Consider the following 26,872-nt stretch of genomic DNA (forward strand, 5'->3'; position numbering starts at 1 on the left):
GTTTTTCAATTTTTTTCTCGTAAAAATATGAATAATGAAGCAAACTGCTGCCTGTTAATGTGAATGTAATGTTTCCTTCCAAAAGTATAAATTCCTTCCTTCCTTCTTTTCATATGAATTTACTGAAGTTTATTAAAAACGGTCTGATGAAAGTGTCATAAAAACGATGTAAGTCCGCCACGTATAATGTGTGCATTTGCAATGTAGAGGACAGGGTACCAGCCATTTTTTCTTTCTGTTTTTAAGGTTTACCAACCAACTGAATGTGATTTTCATGAACATTCTGCATTCACTTCTGGTAAGCATTTAATATCTGAAGTAAAATCGATTGTACACACCTTGCGCCATAAAGAATGTAACCCTCTTCAACCAATCCCCCACTTCTTTTCTCAAAGCACAGAAAAAGCATCCCTCCACATGCTTTACGTCTGTTATACGTATTGTGCCTTCCGTTTGTGCATGCAAAGTTCTCAACACTTGCCAGATTACATTGTATTCCTTACATATCAGCTGAAATATTGTGCCAAATTTTCTATGTGTATGTTATGCAGTACTAGAAGTGCTCGAGTCACTGGAAAATACCTCAAACCACTGTTTAAAGTGCAAAAAAAAAAATGGTTTTTAAACTTGTGAAATTATTATCGTTCAGTTATGTATGCATTTGTGTGTTTTGTTTTAATCTAAATCACTCCTTTGGTATATAGGGAGCGGTTTATTTCATCAGAAAGTGCTGTTGTTAATGAATTATGAGAAGAGTGTTCTCGATAAAACGACAGCCCCAAAGGTCAGTCACTATTTGGCACTGTGTAATAGAAGTACATGTACTAGTAACCACTTCAAAGTTTTGTCGTTTTTGTTGTTGGAACAAATACGCTTTCAGTTCTCATTACACAGCAGCTCCAGATTTCCTATAAACAATATAAAGCTTTTCACGTATACTTTCAAGTGTTATTTGAATTTACACGTGTTACATACCGGTTGTTATTACTTTGTTTTAAAGGTATGGGTTGATTAAAACATAGATGCAGTATTAGAAGTACTCGCTACTGTTGTGCTATAATAATATTCACTCTCAGAGGTAAAATGTAACAATTGTGTGCATTTTTAAGCTATTTCAACAAACAGACAGTCGATATTTACGATATTTACCATTACTGTGGACAATGCCACGTGTACTACATAATTTCATATTTGCCTTCCGACACGTATAATGCATTCTCATACTGGTTGTGAAGAATCTTTAAAAGATTTGGATATAAAGTACATTGTAATGAGCTACTTTTGCTGACGTGAACGAAGGTTTATTGAAATGTGGAAAACCGAATGAGTAAGTTTTCCAAGGACAGTGCTGCTGTGTAGATGCAGCGTTAGAAATGCTCGCTACCGCAGCACTCTAAAATATCTCCTTAGAAATAAATATTTATATGTTTTTATTTTGTGCTGAAAGAAAAAAAAAATGAAATGTTTTCCTAATGGCTTGAGAGCTCTTTCCCCAATGATATGCATTTTGTATTTTGTATCGTTCATGATGTAGTGGCAGGACCACTCACATGAACGACCACAGTAAATAAGTGCCAATATCAGTTCCCGTTCTCAAAGAACACTCTGTCCATCAATGTCTTCAATTTTCATAACCATACAATATTGCCTGCGGTGCTCTAAGTTCTGAAGGTAGAATGGTTTTCATTTTGCGCACTGACAAAGATATGCCAGAGTGGTTGATTTTGACCAACACCCCATCCCAATCCCCTTGTTTCTCGTATTTTGGCTTACATGTAAGACTCTTTTTTATTTACAAGTTGATTTGCAGTTGTGGAGAGCTTACTCCGACCATGTTTTTGAAATAATATGTTTTAATGCGTGAGTTGTGAGAATCATTGGTAGACATCCATGGTTTACAGTAAAATACAGGGATAACTCTGCATGCAACTCGCCAGCTTTCTGTGGATTGCATTCAGAAACAATACAGTTAGGGCATTGTAGCTAAGCATATTCCCCCGGCTTGCAGTGGCAGGACCATTCACCGGTTGGAAATGATGTTTTGCGGCAAAGCTTTTGGGTATTACGCGACGAATTCTGCAAAGGGCTGACTACATTTTTTATGAAAGGCATTATTGAAACAAAAAATCAGAGTTCAAAGACCTTCGGTCGCTGTATCTTCTCTCGTTTTTATTATTTTTGACTGTTTTGATAATGGTGACATGTTCATTCTTTTTTTTTTTCAAAATCTCGCTCTCCCTGATCTCTCTTGGATGCAGTGGCAGGCCACTCACCAAGGAGATTTGGGAGAAGTGAGGAATTTTAATGTTCGTCATTTTCATGATGCAATCAAGACATTGTGGCAGAATTGAAAAAAAAAAAGAAGAAGAAGAAGCAGAAGAAGGAAGTTTACATCTGGAAAATGAATCATGGAAGTTTCGAAAACATATTGTAATTAAATCACTTTGAGTACCATGTCAGACATGTTAGACAATATTTCCACGCAGTGAACCATCGGGGATAATTAAAACCATCATTGGTCGGGCATGGTTTCTGTGTGTTAGTCATCTTTACTCATGCCTACTCCAGAAAGTATACCGCGGTGCAGATTCAAGTGAGTTGGTTTCTGATTACGTATACTTAACTGAATCAAATATTTCTTCTTTTTTTAATCGTTCTATCTTATTCTTTCAATGTGACTGCATTCCTTACTCTGTTACCAAGAGGAAATTTTTGCAATACTTAGTCGTGATTTTGCTTCACATCTTTTAGTGAATTGTCTTTGTTTTGCTTTTATCTGCAAACGCATGCAATCAATGATATTGCATCATATTTTCTGCTGCTTTACACCAATAAACATTTTCCATCTGTCATCTTCAAGATTGCATAAAAAGTTGTAATATGTGTTCATATTTGTGTGTGTTTCCAAAAAGAATAGTGTGTACTTTGACAAACAGACAAACAAACCATGGCCACTATACAACCACCACACATGCACACAATGACAATGACAATTTTTTTTTTATGCGCAAACATATACACACCTACACACCATACCCAGCACATAGGACCCCCTACCATGTAGCCCCCCCCCCCCCCAACACACACCTTCACATTTATTTTACCAGTCATACCAACCCCACCCAAGCATGCCATAGGAACATTTTTACCTGCACAAATTGTCGCCATTGAGGTAAAAAAAAAAATGGGAACTGCACCAGCGCACTGGCGACAAATTGTGCAGAGACGACAATCTGTGCCGTCACTCCCTGCACTAATTGTCACCCTGTGCCGGGGGCGACAATTTGTGCCGCAACAGAAAGTTTTCAAGGTTCAATTTGAAAATGCCAACTGTCTAGGTGCTTGTCGTAGAGATATTGGAACCAGGTTCTTCTTCAAAGATTTTTGAGTATGTATGCAAAACAATACAGCAAACATGATCAGTTCAAGTCTTTATTGAAGTCCCATTTGTTTGTAAAGTAATTGTTATTTTTCTGTGAATTGGTTAATGATGTGTTTTAGGCTGATATATGTAATTTTCTTCCTTTGTCTTGTGTGTTCTTACACATGTATCTGTCTTTTCTCATTTCTAAAAGCGCTTAGAGACCTGAATGTAATTTGCGTTCTATAAAAATGGTTTATCATTATTACTTATTATTATCATTATTATTATTATTGTTATTATTATTATCATCATCGTCATTATTTTACAAATGCTTAAAGAATATCAATGAGTACTGAAGAGGAAGTTTTTAAGGCTCAATTTGAAAATGCCAATAATATAGGTGCGTGTCGGATTGATTTCGGGAGGTTATTCTCATAAATGAATGAAAAAACAAAACAAAACATGTGTGCTATAATGTTCTGGTTTCTCATAGTCTTTTTGATATTCTGTTGCAGATTTGATTTGAATTGAATTGAATTGAAAATGTATCTTATTGAAGAACATGTGCTTTTGATGTTATAATACATTCTTATCTTACCTTATATTTCGTATTGTAATATTCTGTGGGCAACGTCAAAGAGTTTGACAGATAATATCCTTTGGCTGCAAAAGAAAGCTGTTCGTATATGTACAGGGTCTGGTTTCCTAGAACATGCAGACCCATTGTTCTTGAAATTAAAATGTTTAAAAGTAGATGATATACATTTCCTACAGACTGCCCTCTTCATGTTTCGTTCTAAGCAAGACCTATTACCTGTCTCTTTTTCGACAATGTTTCAACTTAACAGTGCAGTTCACTCGTATCCCACGAGACAAGCATCAGATATACATTTAGTGAACCCTGGTACTGCACTAGCCTATAAATCAATCAGACATAGCGGTCCTGATGTCTGGAATGCGCTACCTCAGCATGTTCGTAATTAAAAAAAAAAAATAGTTACTTTCAAAAGGTCGATCAAACGTATTCTATTATCGGCTTCACGCTGAACTCCTGGGTACCATTAACCATTAATCTTGCTGTGATCATATATTTCCCCTGAAATCGACATTTGAATGGGATTTATGAGCAATTTAATCAGTATAATTTGCTTACAATGATTTGACACTTTAAACTTTTTTTTTGTTCTCTCTTGTCAATGTCAGGACAAATAGGCACCACACATGCATTTCTTCTTTCCCCCCTCATGTTCCTCTCTTTGTAAATACCCCCCCCCCCCCCCAACTCATCATTTAAACTATTTGCAAGCATATATATTGTGTGCCCGGGGGTTGCAACGATTTTCCTTTGCGTGTTCGTTACCTTGAATAATGTAGCTCTCTTAGAGTTGTATACTATTTCTGTAACTGCTTCTTATCAATGTATACTTATCGTATATATTCTGTCTTGGCTATAAGAGATGTACTTGCATACATTTTGTATGCACTCCCATTTTGTGAACACGCATGAAATCTTGAATAAATAAATAAATAAATAAATGTTATTTAGATTCGTTGTAGCCAATCCAGAACCCCTGAATGAAAATGTATTCACAAATTTTGATTTTAGCATCAAACCATGACATGCGTAAATTTTGGTAGATATCACATGCAACATGTACAATCTCAAGTGAATATCTACAGTGAAAATGTACAAAACAGTATCGAGAAAAAAAATCGTTAAAGTCTAAGTCTAAAAGAATAGATGGCACAGTGGTTGAATGAAAATAACATCAATACCAATCCCAATCAGACGATATTGAGCAGTCACAACATTGAGCTACATTGGAAGAGGAAAAAACAGTAAATAAATGCCTCTCAACCATCAACCGCTCATCCAGATAAGTGGACTTAGAGTGCGTCCTCACACAAGAACTATCAAAAAGAAAAAGTAATACTGAGTAAATTATCGTCTCGCTGATTGATTTACATGCATTGATTCCAGGACGAACTACTGCCACGCTTATTACAGATTCATGTTTCAAGTTTATTTTCCACTTTTGTTTAAAAAATGCAATCAATTTGAGACTAGAAATGAATGCGCAAACATTCCAATAGAATAAACAATAAAGCTACAGTTTACCTTTGGGAGCAGTGATTTTAAAAATGTTCGAGTTATCACATTTGATGCATACGTGTAGGTGAGCTGTATCACAAAACATTCTACCATCTAACATTTTTGCAATAAAGCCTAAAATATAAGGAGATATCACTATTTTTCACATTAAACCATAACTGTAGACGGTTTAGTCTGGAAACATTTTTATTATAACCGTTGTTCACATTTTGTGCATTTAACAAGCATCGATCATACTAATCTAAATTTTTACATCGGTTGTTTCTATCCCTAACTCACATTTTAGACCTATTTTGAAGCACTAATGCTGGGTTTTCATTTCATCTGCAAATGGTAAATTACGCCTTTAAGAACATGTGACTCAGAAAGAGAATTGAAAAAAAGAGAACTGGAATGGTATTCTTATTTCGTTATTTTTAATGTGGTATATATAGGTATCAAACAATAGATACAATAGATATGAATCAAATTACATTATTTTTCAAAACCTGCCCTTTTATTTTGTGCCATTTTGAGTCTTCCACTCAAATTTGTTAATCATAATATCATGATCAATCTGCAATCTCAAAATTCCAATTTCATAGAAATATAGAATGTGATACCAATTATATACGTTGATAAAATGGAGCATACCTTATAGGACTCGCTACTGCACACATTTAGAGTGCAATACGTATTGATTTGTTGCAATGTTATCAAGAGAAAAGTATACTGCTAACTATTTCACGGAGTGAAAGATGAGCTAGAAGCAGTAGAGATGTCTAAGCAAAAATAGGAGAGAGAGAACAATGACAAAACAGTAATATCGTTTCAAGCTTTAATTGTGAAAAAAAAAAATAGTCCTGGCGATAACAGGGGGCGTCGTCACCCACTCTGCTTACCAGAAAAATTGAGATGTGACAGCACGAACTATAAATTATACAACTAAATTCAGGAATGGGCTCTGTTGATGCTTAAGTCAGGAAAAACAATCTATCAAAGTACCCGTCGTTTATCATTTTGACAGCCTTGGAAATGATAGCAAATAAGTTGATATCATTTAAGAAAAAAAAAAACACCCACCCCCCCCCCCCAAAAAAAAAAAGGAGAAAAGATACTGATCGCAGTCCCCAATAAAACAAACTTGTTTGTCATCGTAACGTGAGAAAGAATTCAGGCCAGAATATAAAATCATCTGTGAGGGCAAGAGGGTCAGAGGGCAAGAGGGCAAGTTTGGATCTTCTTTCCCGCGCTGGGTTTACTTTACCTTTGTAATTCCTTTCCTGAGATAGTTTTGTGTTACACTAACCTGTGCCAAAATCCTGAATCTGAGGTCCCTTATAGGAATATAGTATATAATCATGTTGACAAATAAAGCTGCTCTAGGAAAGGGATCAATTGAAACGGCAAGTACAGGCAAAGAGAAAGAAAAGGAGCGGGTGGGAGGGTTACATTGACGCTGGAGGCAGAGATACCAAGTCTCACGCATTCTGCGTGAGACTCAAGCATTTAGGGGCCGTCTCACGATCTCACGCATGGCACCCATTTTTCTCACGTATCGAGCGAAGTCTGCAGCTTGGGCTTATAACTACTGAGCATAGCTCAAAGGATTAAAATGATAGTTGTAGGTATATTTCCCTTTTGTCTTTCAAAATAAGTAAAAAATAGTCACTTATATATCAAGTATGCACCTGATCTCACCATTAAGAGCTAAAAATTGAAGAAGCTCCCTACCGTGGGAGGGGGGAACGGAAAAACTCCTCCCACACCCTCGCTCGCGTGCACATTCGCGCGCCGAGATGCCGAGTCATGAAAATCTAACTCATCCCTGGTATCCCTGTGGAGGGGTGTATAGATTTCATGATCTGATTGGAAAAAGTTTGTATAAAAAGATTGAGAACTAGCCAAGGGTCCATTCTTCAAAACAACTGGCCTTCTGAAGATTGTCTTCAATACCTTCTGAACGGCTGTCTTCAAAGATTTTTCGTGAGTATCGTGCAATACTTCATGGCCATGATCAGAAGAATTTTTGATTTAGTTGTATTCTGTTGTAATTGTTTGAACGCTTTGACTCTAAATGGGCGCTATATAGATATTCATTATCAGATTAGTAAGGAAGATTCAAATGGAAAGTGACTCTGGCTATATGTAGCGTTCAGATACTCATTTTTGTTTTTGTTTTTTCTTTCTTTCTTTCTTTCTTTCTTTCTTTCTTTCTTTCAGTCTGAGTGAACTGAGAATTGTAACAAATCTTTTAACATGATATAATAGGCTTCCAAACGAGCTTTTGAAATAGACCTTTTGGCGGTCCAGATGAGAGCATCGTTGCGCCTCAATCCTGTTCGTATAATGTCTGTATATGTTTCTGGCTTGTTACGTTGGCTTTGCCAATCATGGAGAAGCAAGCTTAAATTTTCCTACAAATGAAAAGGATGACTAGTAAAGGTTACATGGCTATAATAATCATTAAAATTTTGTCGAGATGTTTTGTATCATTTCTGACTACTATGGAAATGACTAGTCATCACCAGTCTCGACCATTCCTTTCAATTCATCACGTTTCACGATCGTTTGATAAAAGACGATATTTCCATTAGGAAGTATTATTATACTACAAAAGCTCTGCTCTATTTTTAGTCGTATTTTCTGCATTATTATTTTGTGATTTTCATCGTGATCGGCGAACAATAGCAATAATGAGAGCATGACCAATACCATCAATGATAACATCTGCCTTTAAGACAAACAGATAAAAAGTCCCTTCCCTTCATTCCTTTGCTTGTAACATACCTTGAGGTGTCTATTATACCATATGCCCCCCCCCCCCAAAAAAAAAAAAAAATACAACGGGACCATCCGCATTTATAATTTTAAAGATAGCGAATCAATCCAAATACAATTGAAGGGTATGAAACTATAACTCATTGTCCACATCTTACAGAAAATCGCATTCGATTTGATTCAGTGGTTAAAGAAAAATGAGGAATTTTGTAGAGCTTGTCAGGAATCTCTTCCCTCCAAGTTCTGTCCATTGTGTTCACAGTCAAAGAGCATCCAAGTGCTATACTTTGCAAGAATCAGACTCATGACATGCTTTACAACAAGCCACATTTCTCTGTAACCGCGTAACCAAATTGATTAGGGTTTTCTTCAAAATAGAGATGTTCTATTCTAAGACCCTGAAGTATAGCATTTAGACAGTGTAATCATATTGGGAGTCTTCAATGCGAAATCCGATTGTATTTTTTTTTTGGGGGGGGGGGTACAGACTGTATCGTTGAGAAATGTGGATTTGATTGTTCGAATATATTTTTTGTTGTTGTTGTTCTAGGACAAGGCACACGTAGGCCTAGCTACTTGGGAATATGCTGTGTGTCTTTATTCTTAATCTAATCATGAACATCATACAATACTTTGTGCATTCCGTAAATTTTAGAATATTCTCGACATTTTGTATTTTTGCATGTTACGTCATTTTTGTAATTTATATACTGTACTAAAAGCCTATATTATATTTTTGGAACCCCCATCCTACAACCTTTGCTTTTTAGTGGGTTCCTCATATTACACGTCAATTATACGTCCTCATGCATTTGTGTAATTTTGTTTCAATCCGACCATGGTGTTAAAAACATTTCTTTTTAAAAATAAAGTGGAATATAAAACTTGTATGAAATGTGGAATCTGGAACATGAATAAAACAGAAAATGATTTGTACTTTAAATTTTCCCTCTGTTGTATTATTCATCATACAGAAGAAAGCTAAGACGTTTCTCGAAACCTGAAACCATGAAGCTGACCATTGCTTTTCTCGCTGTCCTGGCAAGCCACATGGTCGTTGGTGGTCAGGCGTACGGTGCTGTCCGGAGTACTGGACTGGGTTCCATGGCTCCTGTTATCGGCTCTTCCTGGTGAAGAAAACCTGAGAGGAAGCGGAGAACCACTGCGTCCGTCTTGGTGGTCATTTGACGTCGGTGCTGAGCGAGGCGGAAAACACTTTCCTCTACAATTACTGGCGAAATTCGGTTACAACTCCTGAATTTGTAAGCCAAGTAGGGTTTAGATGTAATATCATACTATAAAATTGGCTGGGAAAACCTAGAGTATAAAGTTTTTCGTATGGTTATATGTACTCCCACGACAAGTAAAACTATATACAGTGTAATAGGATAAGCTCAATGTCATTGGAATAATGAGTCAATATACTGTCCTGTTATTTCTATAAATATTGGTTTTTTTATGTTTTGAGATTTGCTTCCTTCTTTCTTTCATTCCCGTCTGTCACAGACGCCGTGTTCCAGTTGATTTTAAATACTGTAGGTCCTATTTGAGAATCATATTCTATATTATCGGCTGGAACAGGGGAACATACAGTGTTTCATTTATTCCGAACGAACTGTTTGAAATGTTGATTGGGATGAAAGCGGTTAGGCCTAAAGCGTATCATAGAAAGCAGTTAAAATCCTGATGTTAGATCACTGTGTAATTTCAATGGCAGTAGAAAGTGATTGTATTCAGTTGTTTGAGGTCGAGTGGTCGAAGTACAGTCTGAGAACAAAATTTTATAACACCGAGTACCTTCAATTTGTCACAGAAATCTCTCCCGAGGGTGAAAGTATTCAACTCCATACTGTTGATTGTAATGTGTTTCATGGAGACGTTTCATAATATCAGTGGTTGTAAGTGCAGTAGTATTTAATAAAATTATTATCAAAAACTGATTAATTGATCCTTAAAGGCATTGCTTACCATTTGCACATGAGACAAAAACCCAGTTTTGCAATTTCGAGTTAGGGATGGAAACAACCAGTGCAATAAGTTACTCAGTATAGACCGATTCAAGCGACTGTTCATGGAAGTGCGCCCTCTTCAGGCGACGCGACGCCATAACTGGGGGCCAAACAGGCCGGGTCGACAAGCGCCCTGCGTGCGTGGCAAGGGTGCCAGCGAGCGGCAGCCAGTGTTTTTACCACCCGGCGCCAGCCGGCCAGCTAGCTATCTCTGGCGCTGGCAGCGATCGACGCATCTGGCTTTGTGACAACTCGAGTCTACATTTTTTTTTTCGCTAGCTAATTAGAAATAAATAAAATTAAACAACTTATACCGACTATATGAGCGAATGGGTAGATGACATACGGCTGTAGCCAAAACTTGAATTTCGAGGTAAATATCGGTACGATCCGTGAATGTTTGTAGACTCCATTTCTTTGGCGATGACTTGGGTACTCGCGTATAAGCCCTGTATATTCACATTTGTTTAAGAGAATAAAAACCGCTTGGGAGAATTATTGCTAGGCGAAGGCAGACGTCTTGCAAATAAGCCTAGGCTGTTGACAAGTTAACTGATATAATCAAATACAAACAATGAATAAGAATCTTGAGCTAGATATGGCGCAATAAATTACTGGCTATCAGTTAACTTAACCGTTTTAGGGCAGGCTTTTGCCTTTACTCGGGAGTGTCGGGCCAGCAGGGTAGAATCTGTCTAACGTTAGATCTTGTCTAGAAATCTAGGCAAGAGTCCAGACTAGATCTAGACCTATTGACTTAGATCCCTACATCCTATATCATTTTCGGTTGTCGATAACTTCAGGCAAGCCTAACTAAGTAAACCAAACGGAATACAAATCTAGGCGTTTCTATAGGCCGTATAATATGCCTAAACTTAAGTTAAAACTACGTCGCCTGATGTCTACAACCAAAACTTTTACTGTTTTAGGTCTTAACCCTATAAAGCCCAAGGGGGGGGGGGGGGCACATTGTGCCCCCCTACCAGATTTTCGTTTGCCACTCCTTCGCCCTTAATCCGATTTCAACCAAATTTATTGACTTTTCCGAAAATCTTATTGCAAACATTTTGATATATAATTTAGCTATATTTGGTGTTGCTGGTTGCCATGGCATTCATAAACTGACAACCATGTCAGTCAGATTTTGCATCTTTTTTCTGTTCCCATTTCTTTGAACAGCATTACAGTGTATGAAATGGGTGTTTCTTGGCTGAAATTTGTTGAAGGAGCAAAATTTGAAGTAATTATGGTCCTGGAAAGTGTTTCTTATTATTTCCTTTGTTTCTATGTGACAAAGGCATAAAACAATAGATATAATAGAGATAAGTTTTGAAAACAATAATATTTTCTAAAGATTGCCCTTATATTAGGAGTTATTTTGATTCCTTCACCCAAGTTATGCCTCTAATATCGTTAGTTTATCATATTATCAATTTGCAATCTCAAAATTCCAGTATTATGCAAATATGAAATGTCATAACTATACATGTACCCATCTCAAACATTTCATCCCAGGTCTAATAATGTATCACTATGTTGATATGAATAGCGCCCCCATGTGGTGACCTTGAGAAATTTCAACCATAACAAATAATAAAATTCCACTTGCTTATCATTTGTGGCAAATATGAAAATGATTGGTCTATAATAAGACATATATAATTCGGATAAAGAAATTATACAGAAAAATCATGTTTTTAGCATATTTCCTATGTATTTCTTTATATTTTGGTAAATAGCGCCCTCCATGGGTGACGTTGTGAAAATTCAATTTTACAGTCATGTAGAGTATAATGAGTTACTTTACCCACGTGCCAAATATGACGATGACACATCAAATAATAAAAAAGTTATATAGGGGGGGGGGGGCACAATGTGCCCCCCCCCCCCCTTGCAGCTTTTTGCAGCCAAAATAGCTTGGGCTTAATAAGGTTAATAACCTTGCATAACATCACGCTAACGCCTAATATTATAATCTACAAAAGTGATTTTGATATCGTACTTTCTTAGTATGATTATGAAACGGATGTTTGCTACCATCCATGGTTTAATATTTATAAGTATCACTTTATCAAAAGTCAAATTCAGAGTTCTAGGCCAAAATTGAATATGCCTATGGTCAATTCAGTGCTGAACATTGAAGAAGTGAAAACGTTAAGAATTTAACGCATCTTGAAATATTCATTTAGCTGTAGTGTAGGCTGTAAAATGTTTGCCATAATAATAAAGTCTAGCCAGGAAGTGTATTCTAACTTTGGCAAGTAGGACACCAAGGATAAAAAAAAAAAAAATCAGTGAATTATCAAAATAATTCTTCGATCTAAACTTGTCTTCTAAGATGAACAACATATTTTACGAATATGCAGTGATAACCTAATCAAATAGAGAATCTAGTAGGCATATTATAGTTTGTTTCGAAATCTGTGCATTTTTATACCGTTGTATTTCACTTAATTGTCTTTAATTTTGCCTTAATTTCTATCATGCGTCAGCGATGTCTGAATTTCACACACTGCGCCGTGCAGCTTCCATTTCCATTTTTGCTGTTATTTGTGCACCCAACAACTGCACAATGTGTTTTCCTGATCCTTCCTTTGAAGCTTTTAAAGTAGATCAATATATCTGAATCACTCAATTTGTCCAAAAGAAAGGCATTAAAAGCCGCTGAATGACTTTTCCCACAGTGAGTAAACAATCACAATATTAGCGCGGCGGTCGCCGGCCGCGGCGGAGCGGCCGCGCCCGGCTAACTATGCGCGATGGGTACGCTAAGCTGCTTTAGCTGCAAGTGCAACTCGCTGGGTAGCTAGCTCGCAGCTGGAAGCCCCCGTTGGCCCTGTGTGGTTGGCCCCCAGTTATGGCGACCGTTATAGCGCCACTAGCGGCGGTAGGTGAATAAGTCATCCAAATTGAATCGGTCTACGATAGTCAATGTTTAGTATTGCAAAATATACAAAATGTAAATAACAGTTATAACTGTTTCTGTGTAGACTAAACCGTCTAGTTATGGGTTAGTGAGAAAAATAGTGATATCTCAGTATATTTTAGGCTTTATTGGAAATGTTTATATGGTAGGAAGTTTTGTGATATACCTGACCTGCACATTATGCATCAAATGAAATAACTGAAACATTTTTTTTTTTTCAAATCACTGCTCTCAAAGGTAAACATTACCTTTAAGAATTTCATTCTATTCTTCGGCGTTTGATAAAGCTAACACTGAATGTTTCAGTTAGGAACTTTTACTCTGCGATTGAGTAGAACTCTAGAACAGGAAAGTAGCCACCCTGGCAAGTTAAGGCAAGAATTCTGATTTCTTCCGTGAGAAATATTTAAATCGAACGGAGATGAAGTACAACGGATCGCTGGGATTTATGTTTTGTTTTCTTGTCATTTTTTTTCTGTTTTATTGTTTTACATTACAATATTGAAATAAAATCAAAACCGGGAAACGTCCCCGGAAAAAGAGTAAAAATACTGATACAGATTGATAGGATCCTAATCAATGGGCCGAATGCATAAAAACTTGCAATTACTTGTGCTAGCCTTTTGCTTAAATCCGTATGCATAACAACAAGCAAAAAAAAAAAAAAATATTGCTTGCTGCCAGCAAGGATTAGGCAGGATGCATAAAAGGTAGCAATTGCTTGTGCTAGCCTTATTTGAATCCGTATGCATAAAATTGCTTGCTGCCCGCAAGCAATTGCTTAGAGAACAAGCATTTGCTTAAAAAAGTATGCATAAAACATACCTGTTGCTTGTTCTTGCTATATCATAGCAATACTAATAATTGCTTACGATTATCCAAGCTCTGTAAAATGAGCTTGACCTTTTGGTTATCAGGTATGTTTCAAGTATCAATTTCATAATCAATGAAAGAAAGACCAAACTTGTGCAAGAGTGGTATAAATCTACAAGGAGTTCCTCCTAAGTACTGTAAGAAACTTTTTCTTTAAAAAAAACAGTGGTTAGCACGTAAAATGTAATGAGAAACAGGTAAACAGAGAACAAGTAGATCTCTCTCCACGTGCGACTTGGCAGATAGGCCTACTACAAGCAGTGATGGGAATCAGCTATACGTGTGTGTGTGAAGATCTGTGTGTGCGTCTGTGTGTGTGCATTTATCATGAGTGTCATTTCATAGCTCATTTGCTATGTCAGGAAATGTTTTTGTTTCTTATTCTTGTGTTCGCACAGGCATGACGTCCCTTTTGTTTAAAACGCAACAAGCAAAAGGTATAGAGTGTATAAGCATAAGCAAAATGTTATGCATAATGCTTGAGCTAGACCTTTTACTAGACAAGCTTGTGCTTGTGCTTGAAGCAATATTGCTACTAGTTTTATGCATTCGGCCCTAGGTCTGGACTATCAAGTCAATCTTCTTTGTTGTCTATTACTATTATCGTAGCTCACAACTAATAATGGCTAACTAACAGGTTTTGATTTTAAAACGCCTACACTAGGGCTTTTGGACTGGTTACAATGACAGAAGCACCGAAGGCGAGTGGGTCTGGACTGACCAGTCCAATTCTACGACGCCGTACACCAAATGGCACCCTGGTCAGCCGGACAACAGCTCCTTTGGGAACCAAGACTGCGGCAAAATCTGGTACTCATCAGGCAATTCGGATAGTGAGAGAGAATGGGATGATGACATATGTACAGAGCTTGGGGACTACATCTGCAAGCTCACCTTTTGATTTGTAGGACCCAATGTGTCAATTATTGCGTCAGATTTTGCGTTAGTCACATGCGTCAAACATTGCGTCATTTTGTTTTTCGTCAGTAATTGCGCCGACTATATACTCAGTATTCCATCATCTATTTTCTGTTTGATATAATTCCATCTTGCCTACAATTAAATCTTCAGATCTTTTACCCTATTTCCGTATTATATGTACGCTTAACCTGAATTCGTAAGGAAGTCCAGGGGAATTTTGGAACAGGGCCGACAATTTACCACCATTGAATTCCAATTTGAATAGGCCTAATCAAGGAGGTTCGAGTGATTGAGTCACAGTAGTGGTCTTCCCTTTGACCCCATGCTCCATATCGCCACTCAAAAACACTTGAAGTGTGTGTCAAACTGGATCTGCGTCACAGAAAGGTAGACGTGTATTACACAATAACCCAGCAAGCACATAACGTTTTCAGAACGTTTCCCAAACGTTTATTTTTTTTTTTTTTGAGATTCCGTACGTCTTCGTATAAAATGAACTTTTTTAAAACGTACATACAACGTCAAAGTTGGGACTTAGCATTTACCGCAAAGCATAGGTTTTTCGGAAAACGTGTTGAAAACGTCAATGGACATTACAAAACGTTTTTATTCGGTCTTCTACGTCGACTTCGTCTTTAATGAACGTTTAAAAAACGTGTTTATTTGATCCGCTACGTGTTCGTCATTGGTTTCTTATATCATGAATATTCATGCATATTCATGAATATTCAAATAAGAAAATGGTAAGATTTGAAAGCTAGTGGAAATAGATAAAAGACATTGAAATCTACAGATTTATGCTGGGATTGTCGAACTTTCTGCGTCAAAAATAAACTCTCCTGTTATTGTTCAGTTATTTACAATATCAAATTGTGTAATGAAGAGGAATTTTCATAAGGTTAATAGGCCTAATTAAGATGTGTGTGATTTAATTTTAGTAACCATGTCTTCATGCTTTACAACATTTTGCTGGTATATAAAAGAATGTGATACAGATTCAGCACTTGGGAATAGGTGGTAGGCCAGGTCGGAAGATGTAACATTCCTTCCATCATTCCAGAGGAAAACCTGTTAGTAATAGGTTAGGACAGGATTATACAAGATGAGGATTATGGTACATTAATCCCAGATTGTGCCTGTATGATCTCATAACTATACTTTTTTAAATGCCAAATAAAAAACAAACATTAGACGTTCTTAAAAGTTTTTCTGGACATTCTAGATAGATATGAAAGGTTCTGTTAACGTTCTGGAATGGGTCATAAGACTTTTTAGATGTTTTTAAAACGTGTTTGAACGTTCTAGACGTTTTTTAAAGGTTTTCTAAACATCCGCAGAACGTCTAAAATATTTTTAAAAGGTTTTACTGACGTCTATAACGTCCACAAGGTTTTCTGCAGGTCCTTTCAAAATCCGAAAGGTTTTTATTTGTTTTTAAACGTTTAAAAACGTTTTTACAGCGTTCATTTGAAATCTACGTCGAAAACCTTCCACAAAAAGATGTTCGCTGAAAACGTTTTGACAAAACATCATAATAACAAACTTAGAACCTTTCAAGAACGTTCAGAAAACGTCCAAATGTTAGCTGGGAAACAGCCACTCTATGAGAACAATAACGTCTCTATGTGATGGCAATCATCTTTTGCCACCCCAGCACACGTATAAACATTGATAAAGGTAGAGGTTATGGTAAAAACACAGGGATGTGTAACAATATACACTTTTATGACATAACACTTATATTTACACTCTGGCACTTATTTTTAGGCGGCACTTGCTCTTGTTTTACATGCTTTAAAGTTGAGGTGAAGTTTTTATTTCACTGAATATATAAACAAGTAAAAACATATCGAATATGCGTCAGCGTCAATGATGAATCTTTAGATTATTTACGGACAGATAGCGGCATCCAACGCCGAACGATGAGGCACAAATGCACCTGTGGATTTCTTCAGTGCATACGTAGAAACTTTGCAGCTGTTTGAATGTCTCAACAGAATTTACATTCGTTCCTCTAGCTTAATGAAAAAAAAAAACACACTTGATTCACCTCTTTTAGAAAGCGGGGGGGGGGGGAGGGGAGAGAATACTTGTACTTATCTCAGTAACAAGGCGATGGAATGTATACTTTTCATGAAAACCGAAGCTTTGTGTATCATGGAAGTTTCGAAAACATATTGTAATTAAATCACTTTGTCAGACATGTCAGACAATATTTCCACGCAGTGAACCATCGGGGATGATTAAAACCATCATTGGTAGGGCATGGTTTCTGTGTGTTAGTCATCTTTACTCATGCCTACTCCAGAAAGTATACCGCGGTGCAGATTCAAGTGAGTTGGTTTCTGATTACGTATACTAGTACTTAACTGAATTAAATATTTCTTCTTTTTTTAATCTTCTTTCTATCTTATCCTTTCAATATGACTGCATTCCTTACACTGTTGTCAAGAGGAAATTTTTGTAATACCTAGTCGTGATTTTGCTTCACATCTTTTAGTGAATTGTCTTTGTTTTGCTTTTATCTGCAAACGCATGCAATCAATGATATTGCATCATATTTTCTGCTGCTTTACACCAATAAACATTTTCCATCTGTCATCTTCAAGATTGCATAAGAAGTTGTAATATGTGTTCATATTTGTGTGTGTTTCCAAAAAGAATAGTGTGTACTTTGACAAACAGACAAACAAACCATTACCACTATACAACCACCACACATGCACACAATGACAATGACAATGGTTTTTTTTTAATGCGCACACATATACACACCTACACACCATATACAGCACATATCATGCAACCCCCCCCCCCCCCACCTCACACCTTCACATTTATTTTACCAGTCATACCAACCCCACCCAAGCATACCATAGGAACATTTTTACCTGCACAAATTGTCGCCATTGAGGTCAAATATTTGGAACTGCACCAGCGCACTGGCGACAACTTGTGCAGTGACGACAATTTGTGCCGTCACTCCCTGCACTAATTGTCACCCTGTGCCGGGGGCGACAATTTGTGCCGCAACAGAAAGTTTTCAAGGTTCAATTTGAAAATGCCAATTGTCTAGGTGCTTGTCGTAGAGATATTGGAATCAGGTTCTTCTTCAAAGATTTTTGCGTATGCATGAAAAACAATACAGCAAACATGATCAGTTCAAGTCTTTATTGAAGTCCCATTTGTTTGTAAAGTAATTGTTATTTTTCTGTGAATTGGTTAGTGATGTGTTTTAGGCTGATATGAATTTTCTTCCTTTGTCTTGTGTGTTCTTACACATGTATCTGTCTTTTCTCATTTTTCAAAGCGCTTATTAGAGACCTGAATGTAATTTGCGTTCTATAAAAATGGTTTCTTATTATCACTTATCATTATTATTATCATTATTATTATTATTATTATTATTATTATTATTATTATCATTATTATTATCATTATTATTATCATCATCATCATTATTTTACAAATGCTTAAAGAATATCAATGAGTACTGAAGAGAAAGTTTTTAAGGCTCAATTTGAAAATGCCAATATTATAGGTGCGTGTCGGATTGATTTCAAAAGGTTATTCTCATAAGATTTGGGCTCATGAATGAAAAAAAAAAAACCAAACAAACATGTGTGCTGTAATAGTTCTAGTTTCTCATAGTCTTCTTGATATTCTGTTGCAAATGTGATTTGAATTAAATTGAATTGTAAATGTATCTTATTGAAGCACATGTTATTTAGATTCGTTGTAACCAATCCAGAACCACGGAATGAAATAGTATTCACACATTTTATTTCAGCATCAAACCATAACATTTATACATAAATTTAGGTAGATATCACATGCAATATGTACAATCTACAGTGAAAATCTACAGTGAAAATGTATAAAACAGTATCGAGAAAATAGAAAAAAAAATGTTAAAGTTTAAGTCTAAAAGAATACATTGCACAGTGGTTGAATGAAAATAACATCAATACCAATCCCAATCAGACGATATTGAGCAGTCGCAACATTGAGCTACATTGGAAGAAGAAAAAACAGTAAATAAATGCCTCTCAACAATCAACCGCTCATCCAGATAAGTGGACTTAGAGTGCGCCCTGACACAAGAACTATCAAAAAGAAAAAGTAATACTGAGTAAATTATCGTATCGCTGATTGATTCCAGGACGAACCACTGCCACGCTTTTTACAGATTAATGTTTCAAGTCTGTTTTCCATTTTTTGTTTATAGAATGCGATCAATTTGACGCTAGAAATGAAATTATGCGCAATCATTCACATAAAATAAACATTAAAAACATGTGACTCAGAAAGAGAATAAGGCTGTGGAAGGGAATAAGAAACTTCGACCTTTTACCATTCGAGGCCGACCCCACATAAGGAAAAAAAAAAGAAAAATGAGTCATTGAAATATAATCAGTTATGAATTAACCCTACAAAACCCAAGGGGGAGCACACTTTGCCCCCAACCATATTTCATTTACCCCTCCTCAACCCTTGACCCAATTTCAGCCAAATTTGGTGACTTTTCCTCAAAGTTTATTGCACATATTGTGATACGATTTAGCTCTGTCCGATATTACTGGTTGTAAATGACCCTTAAATAGTGTTCTTAATTCGTTATTTTTAATGTAGCATATATTTTAGGTATCAAATAATAAATATAATAGATATGAATCAAATTACATTATTTTTCAAAACCTACCTTTTTATTTTGTGTCATTTTGAGTCTTTCACTCAAATTTGATTTTCATGATCAATCTGCAGTCTCAAAATTCCAATATCATTGAAATATAGAATGTGATACCAATTATATACGTTGATAAAATGGAGCATATCTTATAGGACTCGCTACTGCACACATTTAGAGTGCAATACGTATTGATTTGTTGCAATGTTATCAAGAGAAAAATAACTGCTAACTATTTCAGGGAGTGAAGGATGTGCTAGAAGCAGTAGAGATGTCTAAGCAAAAATAGGAGAGAGAGAACAATGACAAAACAGTAAAATCGTTTCAAGCTTTAATTGTGAAAAAATAAAGTCCTGGCGATAACAGGGGGCGTCGTCACCCACTCTGCTTACCAGAAAAATTTAGACGTTACAGCACGAACTCTAAATTATACAACTAAATTCAGGAATGGGCTCTGATAATGCTTAAGTCAGGAAAAACAAATTATCAAAGTACCCGTCGTTTATCATTTTTGACAGCCTTGGAAATGATAGCAAATAAGTTGATATCATTAAAAAAAACCACACACACACACAACAAAAACACCCAACCCCCCCCCCCCAAACCAAAAAAAAAAAAAAGAAAAAAAGAAGAGGAGAAAAGATACTGATCGCAGTCCCCAATAAAACAAACTTGTTTGTCATCGTAACTTCAGAAAGAATTCAGGCCAGAATATAACATTATGTTGAGGGCAAGAGGGTCAGTGATTTTTGATTTAGTTATTAATCAAGCTTGGATCTTCTTTCCCGCTCCGGGTTTACTTATACCTTTGTAAATCTCCTTCCCTGAGATGGTTTTGTGTTATACTAACCTGGGCCAACATCTTAAATCTGAGGTTCCTTATAGGAATGTAATATATCATGTTGAAAAATAAAGCCGCTCTATAGGAAAGGGATCATGAATAATAATTGAAACGGCAAGTACAAGCAAAGAAAGGGGAAAAGGAGTGGGAGGCTTAAATTGACGCTACAGGGTGTAGATTTCACGGTTTGATCGGAAAAAGTTTGTATAAAAAAGATTGCAAACTAGTCAAGAGTCCATTCTTCAATACAACTGGCCCTTCTGAAGATTGTCTTCAATACCTTATGAACGGCTGTCTTCAGAGATTTTTCGTGAGTATCGTGCAATACCTCATCGCCATGATCAGAAGAATTGTGGATTTAGTTGTATTCTGTTGTAATTGTGTGAACGCTTTGACTCTAAATGGGCGCTATATAGATATTCATTATCAGATTAGTAAGGAAGATTCAAATGGAAAGTGACTCTGGCTATTATGTAGCGTTCAGATACTCATTTTTGTTTTTGTTTTGTTTTTGTTTTTTCTTTCTTTCTTTCAGTCTCAGTGAACTGAGAATTGTAAAAATCTTTTAACATGATAGGCTTCCAAACGATCTTTTGAAATAGACCTTTTGGCGTTCCAGATGAGAGCATCGTTGTGCCTCAATCCTGTTCGTATAATGTCTGTATATATTCCTGGCTTGTTACGTTGGCTTTGTCAATCATGGAGAAGCAAGCTCAAGTTTTCCTACAAATGAGAAGGATGACTCGTAAAGGTTACATGGTTATGATAATCATTAAAATTTAGTAGCGATGTTTTGTAACATTTCTGACTGCTATGGAAAGAACTAGTCGTCACCAGTCTCGACCATTCCTTTCAATTCATCACGTTTCACGATCGTTTGATAAAGACGATAGGTGTTCCATTAAGGAGTGTTATTACAAAATACAAAAGTCTCTGCTCTATTTTAGTCGTATTTTCTGCATTATCTTGCAATTTTCATCGTGATCGTCCGAATAATAGCAACAACGAGAGTATGACCATTACCATTATTGATAACATATGCCTATAAGACAAACAGATTTTAAAAAATCCCTTCCCCCATCATTCCTTATTTGCTTGTAACATGCCTTGAGGTGTCTATTTTTTTTTTTTTTTTGAGAAACATGGATTTGATTATTCGAATATTTTTTTTTCTTCTAGGACAAGATTTACGCCAAGAACATGCAGGCCTACTTGGGAATATGTTGGGTGTCTTTATTCTTAATTTGATTAGTACCTTCAATTTTTCCTCTGTTGTACTATTCATTCTACAGAAGAAAGCTAAGAAGTTTCTCGAAACCTGAAACCATGAAGCTGACCATTGCTTTTCTCGTGGTCTTGGCGTCCTACATGGTCGTTGGTGGTCAGGCGTGTGGGTGCTGTCCGGAGTACTGGACTGGGTTCCATGGCTCCTGTTATCGGCTCTTCCTGGTGAAGAAAACCTGGGAACAAGCGGAGAACCACTGCGTCAGTCTCGGTGGTCATTTGACGTCGGTGCTGAGCGAGGCAGAAAACACTTACCTCTACAATTACTGGCGAAATACGGTTCCAACTCCTGCATGGGTAAGCCAAGTAGGGTTTAGATGTAATATCATACTATAAAATTGGCTGGGAAAACCTTGAGTATAAAGTTTTTCGTGTGGGTATAGGTAATCCCACGACAAGTAAAACTATATAATAGGAAAAGCTCAATGTCATTGGAATAAATGAGTCAATACTGTCCTATTTATTCCTATAAATATGGGTCTTTATGCTTTGTGATTAATTTTGCTTCCTTCCTTCATTCCCGTCCCATGCAATGTGCAATACCAATATAACAAAGACGCCGTGTTCCAGTAGATCTGTACCGCATTTGATAGTCATATTCTATGTTTTATCAGGTGGGACAGGGGAACATACAGTGTTTCATCCATCCCAAACGAATTGTTTGAATTGCTAATTGGCATGAAAGCGGTTAGGCCTAAAGCTTATTATAGAAAGCTGCTGCAGTTAATATCCCGATGTTAGATCAGTGTGTAATTTCACTGATGCTATTTAGAAAATGATTGTATACTATGTTGTTTCGGGTCTAGTGGTCGGAGTACAGTCTGAGAACAAATACTGAGTACCTTTTATAATTCAATTTGTCACAGAAATCTCTCCTAAGGGTGAAATTATTTTATTGTTCAACTTTATACTGTTGACTGTATTTTGTTTCATGGAGACGTTTCATTTATCAGTGGTTGTAAGTGCAGTAGTCTTATATTACCATAACCCAGCAAACATTTGGACGTTTTGTCAAATCGTTTTCAGAACGTCTATTTGTGGAAGGTTTTCGACGTATTTAAAACGTTTCAAATGGACGCTATAAACGTTTTTTAAACGTTTAAAAAACCAATAAAAAACCGTTCGGAAATTTTAAGGACCTGCAGAAAACCTTTTGGACGTTATAGACGTCAGTAACACCTTTTAAGAATACTCAAAACGTTCTTTGGACGTTCTGTGAACGTCCAGAAAACCTTTGAAAGCCGTCTAGAACGTTCAAAAACGTTTTAAGAACGTCTAAAAAGTCTTATGACCCGTTCCAGTACGATTAGAGAACCTTTCATATCCGTCTAGAACGTCCAGAAAACCTGGTAAGAACGTCCAATGTTTATTTTTTATTGGGTATTAAAAGAATATAATAGTTATGAGATTATACAGGCTCTTCTGGGATTAATGTACCCTAATCCTAATCGTATAAAATCCTATCCTACCCTGTTCCTAATGTCCTACCACCTATACCTATACTCCGTCCTATTCCCAATTGCTGAATCTGTATCACATTCTTTTATATACCAGCAAAATGTTGTAATGCATGAAGTCATGGTTACTAAAGTTAGATCACACACACCTTAATTAGGCCCATTAACATATGAAAATATACCTTTACATAACACAATTTGACCTTGTGAATAACTTAACAATAATATAGGTAAGTTTATTTTTATTTATGCTGGGTTCAAACTTTTTGTGTTAAAAAAAAACTTACCTATGTTATTGTTCAGTTATTCACAATTTCATATTGTGTTATGAAGACATATTTTCATATGTTAATAGGCCTAATTGAGGTGTGTGTGATCTAATTTTAGTAACAATGTCTTTATGCACTACAACATTTTGCTGGTATATATAAAAGAATGTGATACAGATTCATGTGGGAATAGGATGGAGTATAGGTGGTAGAACCTTTTACTAGACGAGCTTGTGCTTGTGCTTGTGCTTGAAGCAATTGCTAGTTTTATGCATTCGGCCCTTCGTCCGAACTATTAAGTCGATCTTCTTCTGTTTATCTATATTATCGTAGCTCACAACTAATCATGGCTAACTTACAGGTTTTGAATTCTTAACGCCTACACTAGGGCTTCTGGACTGGTTACAATGACAGAAGCACCGAAGGCGAGTGGGTCTGGACTGACCAGTCCAGTTCTACGACGCCGTACACCAACTGGCGCGCTGGTCAGCCGGACAACTACCGCGGTGAGGACCAAGACTGCGGCAAAATCTGGTACACAGGAAGCGATTCGGATACAGCCAAAGACTGGGGTGATGGCACATGTACAAGACTTGGAGACTACATCTGCAAGCTCACCTTTTGATTTGTAGGACCCATGCAGCGATCTAATGTGTTAATTATTGCGTCAGCTTTTTGCATTAGTGATATGCGTCGTTCATTGCGTCATTATTATTTTTTTTTGCGTCAGTAATTGCGCCGACTATTCCATCATCTATTTTCTGTTTGATATAATTCCACCTTGCCTACTCACTATTATTTTCGTCTCCTTTATCATATCATACCATATCATTTTGAAGATTCCAAGAACCAACGCAAAATCTGACTAAAATCTTCAGATCTTTTACCCTATTTCCAGAATTTGTAAGGAAGTCAAGGGGAATTCCAGGGCCGACATGTCTTACCACCATTGAATTCCAGTTTAAATAATCATGGAGGTTCGAGTGATAATAGTCACAGTAGTGGTCTTCCCTTTGATCCCATGCTCCATATCGCCACTCAAAAACACTTGAAGTGTGCGTCAAACTGGATCTGCATCACAGAAAGGTAGACGTGTATTACACAATAAACAGCCACTCTCCGAGTAAGAATTCCGTCTCTATGGTGGCAATCATCTTTCACCATCCCAGCACACGTATAAAGGTAGAGGTTATGGTAAAAACACAGGGATGACTATTGTGTAACTATGCACACTTTTATGACATAAAACTCAGATTTACACTCTTGCACATATTTCTGGACGGCACTGACTCTTGTTTTACATGCTTTAACTTCAAGGTGAAGTTTCATTTCATTGAATTATAAACAAGTGAAACATATCCGATATGATGTCAGCGTCAATGACGAATCTTCAGATTACTTTACGAACTGATGGCGGCATCGAACGCCGAACGATGAGGCACAAATGCACCTGCCCAATTCTTCTGTGCATACGTAGAAATTTGGCAGCTGTTTGAATGTCTCAACAGACTTTACATTCGTTCCTCTATAGCATAATGAAAGAGCACTTGATTTACCTCTTTCAGAAAGCAGGGGGGGGGGGAATACTTGTACTTATCTCAGTAACAATTAAAAAGGTGATGGAATGTGTACTTTTCATGAAAACCGAAGCTTCGTGTATAATTTCCCTTATATTTCCTAATTTGTTGTCTATAATGGCATCATAAACATGATTAAGTGTAGCAATCTTGTTATCCAGCATTGTGGCAGAAACTTTAAGAATTCATAACTTTTGAATATTTTGCTTCCGCTTTACTGACGAGATATGTTCTCCCTGTAATTTTGGGGGTCTTTTTGTTTAGCGCAGCAGACGATGTTAGAACGCAGTTTAACAGACGTTATGATATATACCGGCTTGCAGAACCTCCCTTGAGAAGATAATCTAATCTGGTATTGATTTATAAGATGGAGGAAATTGGCGATTGTTGATCAAATACAGGTATTTTTGGTAGGCAACATAAATTGATACCATAAATTTGAACAATATATGTGGTTTCTTAGATTTCGGACAAGCATCATTTTTGTAAGTGTATAAGAAATAAAGTTTGATTTGAATCTGAATCCGCCCATTGATATCATCATGGAATGTTTGAGGAAAAAGAGTGGAAGAATATGCATATTTTCTTTCATCTTGATGAGGACTTGCATCACAAAAGAAAGAGTGAGAAATCGGAATAGCTATGAAATGGATTGTATTTCACTCGACCATTTCTGTTTTACCAATGACATGAAGTTTACCATTTCTTTCCGGTATATATATTTCTAATATCTATTTATTATGCATAGAGGTGCAATGGCACTTGAATGTGTGTGGAATCCACTGCATCTTCATCGCACTATTGATAAATACAAATATAATACATACATATATATTGGTACTTGTTATAGTGCAATAAGATGTCATGCACTATGTGATATATAAAATAGCATACATACCCAGGCAAGATAAGCCTAGGCAGCCTATACTCTAGATCATTTCTAACAGTTACACGTGTCTACACAAGCAATAATACCAGTTTCTTTGAACCTGTGTAGACAAAATCCTGAAGATCCAAATTCAACTATAGAGTCCAGGGTCTACGTGGTTATATCTAACGTTTTCTAGGCCCTATGATAGGTTAGGTCTAGGGCCCTAGGGGCCCTGGTCTAACGTTTTTATACTAGATCTACGTACACTGTACTGTACGTCACTTTACGAGCGACAGAGCTATACAGTGTAGTTAACACTTGACCCTACAATAGGTCTACCATGGATTTAACAGAAACACTAACAGTAACACGTTAGATGCCCTACTTACTGCACTGTGGGTCCAGGACCAGGACTAGATGATGTTTTGTAGGATTAGGAATCTACTGGATTTAAACACAAGGCTCGTGCCAGGCCCCATTGCTACACATGCGGATTCCGAGAGTGTGTTGTGAATGTCGTAGTAAAGTTCATAGCGTAGCGTGACCAAAGAGCGCTTAGCGTATACTGTACACACCACACGCTGCCGCGTAGAATGTACGGAGAAAGCGGCACAAATCTTGGGTTGACTTGCTCAGTAATATCCGTCGGATTGATTCCTTTTTCAGAACAGTAGGAGTCCAAAATTCGTAGGGCGTATTTGATGGCATCCTTTGTGTCCTTATTGTCTAAGATACTGTTTATATAGATCAGTCTCTCTAAAAGTAGCGAACCTGTTCATTTCAGCTTCCATGTTTAAATCTACCGCTGAAAGTCTAGTCCCACACAGATAAGTTGCCTGCGAGAATTGAGAATAGCGGTAATATCGAGCATGCAAAGCATATCGCGGTTGTGGCGCAATCGCGTTGATAAGGTGCGAGAT

General features: G+C 36.8%; 1 pseudogene; it reads left to right on the plus strand.

Moving 5' to 3' along the window:
• The first annotated feature begins 6,817 nt into the window (after positions 1-6,817).
• On the plus strand, positions 6,818-14,946 carry LOC139718355 (echinoidin-like; annotated as a pseudogene).
• The last annotated feature ends 11,926 nt before the right edge of the window (positions 14,947-26,872 follow it).

The sequence above is a fragment of the Diadema antillarum genome, unplaced genomic scaffold (genome assembly GCF_040938485.1).
Source record: "Diadema antillarum isolate AM-2024a unplaced genomic scaffold, OU_Dant_1.0 scf00000093, whole genome shotgun sequence".
Classification (NCBI taxonomy): domain Eukaryota; kingdom Metazoa; phylum Echinodermata; class Echinoidea; order Diadematoida; family Diadematidae; genus Diadema; species Diadema antillarum.